Below are 4,657 nucleotides of genomic sequence, written 5' to 3'. Positions count from 1 at the left end.
AAGGAGTATTCAAAGAATGCTTCAGGTGAGACAGAATGAGGAATTCTTAAGTGCTGAACCAGCCTTGTCACTGAGAACTTCATATTTAAATCCGAGCTACAGCATTTAGGACTGCACCTACCTTCGTCCTTAAAATAATACATCAGACAAAAATGCCAGTTCTAAGCACTCTATCCCTGGCTCATCAATAAAGATAAAAAAGGTGGAAAACTCAATTGAATATGATTGAGTTTAATGACACTTATGGAGAAATGTGTATACAATGTATTCTGATAACCTGATTGCAAATTGTTGTCTATGATTCCATGGAGTTTGGTTGGAAAACTCAGAAGGACTTGATCATTGGTTAGTTTAACATACTGCAAATAAGTATCCCTCTCTAGGTACAACATCTCCTTTTTCTTTTTACAAAACTATCTTAACAACATCAAGCAGTCAGTCAATTGGAAGCTATACTTTTAAATCATATTTGCATATAGTATTGGATCATACAATTTCAAGTTATATTATTTTGTATTACCGTTCTGTCTGTTCTAATTTGAAAAGAAAAGAAAAGAGGGATATAATTCTGTAAAATTTGTTGTCCTTACTCTTTCTATTACCCTATCTATCCCACTTATGTTTTCAAACTTACTTCTTCCCTTACACTTTCCATCGACATATATAAACACTCATACACATATGCACATAGACCCCTGGCATTTACATGTGTTCCTCTCTGCCTCTATCTGTTCTTGACATCCTCATTCTCCATTTCTTCTTATACCTTCGTTTATTGAAATTATATCTATGACTTCTATTTTGTATATAAATCCACTCGATCTGATTTTGACTATATTGTGTCTCTGTATCTACTTTTACTGAAGCCACCATAGGTTATTTATTCATTTATTCCACACACTGATGATAACTTCTACATGGTAAGTACAATAGATATAAAAATAAAGTGATATTGTCTTTGACCTCAGGCAATTTGTAGTATAGTAAGTAAAAGTACGTTTTCTTAGGTTCTAATATTTTTTAAGGATATTAAATCATTCATTGATTACACAAGACAATGGATTGTACACAAGCTTCATTCCCATCTATAATTTTTTCTGGTACCATAATTCAGTTTAGATATATTGCATAGGATATGCCAACAATATTACTAACCAAATAAACTCCATTACTCTGCTTAGGTGACCCATTTAATGGTGAACTCCAGGTCACAACAACTGTCATCTACCCCAAGGTTTCTGAAGACAATGGCTTCTGTGCCCAAGCAGGTTATAAATAAATTTCAAATGGAACCTGGCATCACCCTGAAGGAATTTTAACTTCACACTGTTGGGGTAATTTACCAAGGTGGCTTCAGAGTAAACTAACTTTACACAACACATTTTTAAAAAGACACATTTATCCAACATCATGATCAGACTATTACATTAAATAATCAACAGCATGGCTGAAAAAAAATAAAAAAATAAAAAATAAATCTACAATAAAACCCTTTGTTGAAATACTTTACACTTTCCACAGAACAGAAACTAAAATAACTTGTTATACAATTAGTCACAAATACAGTCCTCGAATTGTTTGCCCAGACACATGAGTACTGTCTAAAACATGTCTTCTTTATAGCAGCTAGGCCCTGCCACCACTGTGCTTGGCTGAGCTCACAAATCTGTTGTAACCTGTAGCTTCCCTGTCACTTCTCTGGCTCTCTTCTCCTGCTAAGCTTTGTTTCCTGGCAATAATTAAAACCTTCTGCCATTTCCATAGCTACTGCTGGAACCTCCGTAGCCACCTTGGTTTCATGGTTTGGCAAAGTATTGGCCTCTACCACCATAGGGGCCAGAGCTTCTGCCTCCCAAGTTTCCTCCTTTCATGGGTCCAAAATTTGAAGATTGATTGTTATAATTGCCAAAATCACTGTAGCTTCCACTGCCTCCAAAATTGCTTCCATTGTTACCAAATCCATTATTGCCACCCCCACTGCTACCATGTCCTCCATCACCACAACTGCCACCAAAGCCACCTTGACCGCTGAAGTTTCCTCCATGACCAAAGTTTGTCATTCCCACCAAAACCACCTACTTGACCCCCACCGAAGTTTCCAGAACCACTTCGATCTCTTTGGCTGGATAAAGCACTAGCCATCTCTCACTTAGATAGGGCTTCCCTTACTTCATAGTTGTGGCCATTCACACTGGTCTTTCTGAATGACAATTTTGTCTACAGAGTCATGGCCATCAAAGGTTACAAAGCAAAACCTCTCTTCTTGCCACTGCCTCATTTAGTCATGATTTCCATCATCTTAAATTTCCCATACTGTTCAAAATCATCTCTTAGGTGATGTTCTGCAGTGTCTTCTTTAATACCACCAACAAAAATCTTTTTCACAGTAAAGTGGAAAGAGAGGAAGTGGTCAGTTAATCAAATACTACTGAATCATCAAGGAAGCTAAGAGCAAAAAAAAAAAATGACCATTAGATGAAGCAATTTTATACCATTTCTACCTTTGTCTTGTTTAGTTTTCATAAGTTGGCTGCCTGGTTTCTTCTGTCTTTTTTAATTGAAATATAATTGACATATAACATTGTGTAAGTTTAGGGTGTACAATGTGTTGATTTGAAACAGCTATATTGCAATATGACTTGCACTGTAACATTAGGTAACATTTCCATCATATCACATAATTGTCATTTCTTTTTTATGGTGAGAACATTTAGATCTATTCTCTTAGTAACTTTCAAGTACATAATGCAGTATTATTAACAATAGTCACAATGTTGTGCATTAAATTCCCAGAATTTATCTTTTTAACTGCAAGTTTGTACCCTTTGACCAACATCTCCTCATAGCCTTCATTCTCAGCCCCTGGTAATCACTGTTCTACTCTGTTTTGTTTTCAGATTCCACATATAAGTGATAACTTTGTCAAGGAGGTCTTAGAGCAGTGACAAAGCCTGAAAGGAGTAAATGAAGGAAATAACATTAGGTAAAAAATTAGGGACAACCCATCTAAGAAGTTTGCCCTAATGAGGCATAGACAAAGGGGCAATATCTTGAGTACAAAGTGAACTTCACATTGCAGTTAGAAAAATCCCAAATCTCTCACATTGTCCTATTAGGCCTTAAGTGGTCTATCTTCCCTACCTCTCTGAACCATCTCCTAACACCTGCCTCCACCCCTGTTTACTACTTGTCAGCATCAAAAGGCCTTCTCCCATTTCCAAATCTTCAGAAAACTTTCCCCCCCCCCTTTCTATCACACAGTCTGTGTACTTACTTTTCTTCTGTTTCTTTTGCCTGGCATGCTTTCCAACCAATTCCACACGACTGGCTCCTTTTGTCATTCCTAGTATCTCAACTCAAATGTCATCTCCAAGGAGGCACTACCTAACCTTCACACTTGAAACTTGAAGTGGCTCACGGTTATCTCACTACCCTGCTTTTCTTCAAGCACCGCAATATAAAATAGTCATGCATTTGTGTTCCTTCTATCCACAATGAATTGTGAACTTCACAAGGGCAGGAACACTGGCTATGTTGTTCACTCTTTACTCTCCATACCTGGCACATAGTAGAAGCCCAGCTAATAAAGTTGAGTAAATGGGTGAATGGAAGCATATGCCAATCAACAGCTAAATTCAGCTAAGTTTCCTTCAACTGTGAATAAAACAGAAAAATATTCAAAAACTCAGAAAAAGAAGCTCATATGAGTATTTCCTTGAAACGTGAAAGCAAACAAACAAATAAAACTGACAATGAGAAAACTAAAAAGATAACTCTAATAAGGAACTCTAAAATAGAGAGGCCACAGCAAAATGGATTCATGTTGTATTTTAGATTAGTACAAAAATGAACAACTGTGAAAATTATGATTACACAAGGGAATGTAAAATTTAAAATACATCAAAATCAGAGAGAATAGGAGGTATGGGGAGGGGAAATTGGAAGTTTAATGGGGTATTTCCTCATTTTATTAGCAGGGTAGTCAGCTGATTCTGTTTATCATTGAAGTAATGAAGCTTAAAAAGAGTCACCGACTTTTAAGTTCTTCAAAATCTGTTTAATTCGCTTTAGAAAGCTCTTCTAGAATTCATTAACTTTTGTTGAAAGGACTTTTTTGAAGTTTAGCAATTCCTTTAATAATTTTTCTTTTGTTAAATTTTTAAAATTCAGTATTTTTTTTAGTAAAATAGAATGTATCTTGCGATTCTGTTTTCCTTAAAAAATACACTATATAACCCATTATATTTCTTAGACTTATATACAGAGTGTGCCAAAAAAGTATACACATTTTAAGAAAGGAAAAAAAACTGTATTAAAATTGTAATACTCAATATATACTGATAACAATAGATGAATACAAGTCATGTGCAGACATTTTTTTGGCACTCCTGGTATATATAATATATACAGGCATACATCATTTTATTGTGCCTCGCTTTATTGCGTTTCACAGATAATTGTTTTTTACAAATGGAAGGTTTGTAGCAATCCTGTGTCAAGCAAGTCTATTGACACCATTTTTCCTACAGCATTTGCTCACTTTGTATCTCTGTCACATTTTTGGTGATTCTCATATTTCAAACTTTTTCATTATTTTTATATTTGTTATGGTGATCTGTCATCAGTCAGCAACCATCAACATTGTGGCAAGACCCTC

The 4,657-nt window shown here is 35.5% G+C and overlaps 1 pseudogene; it reads right to left on the bottom strand.

The window, feature by feature from the left end:
• Nucleotides 1–1,739: 1,739 nt before the first annotated feature.
• On the bottom strand, nucleotides 1,740–2,278 carry LOC141571879 (heterogeneous nuclear ribonucleoprotein A1-like; annotated as a pseudogene).
• Between the last annotated feature and the right edge of the window lie 2,379 nt (nucleotides 2,279–4,657).

The sequence above is a fragment of the Rhinolophus sinicus genome, chromosome 2 (genome assembly GCF_057876585.1).
Source record: "Rhinolophus sinicus isolate RSI-liver-muscle chromosome 2, RSI-T2T, whole genome shotgun sequence".
NCBI lineage: Eukaryota > Metazoa > Chordata > Mammalia > Chiroptera > Rhinolophidae > Rhinolophus > Rhinolophus sinicus.
The sequence above is the reverse complement of the archived record's forward strand: the minus strand, read 5'-3'. Positions and strand labels throughout refer to the sequence as shown.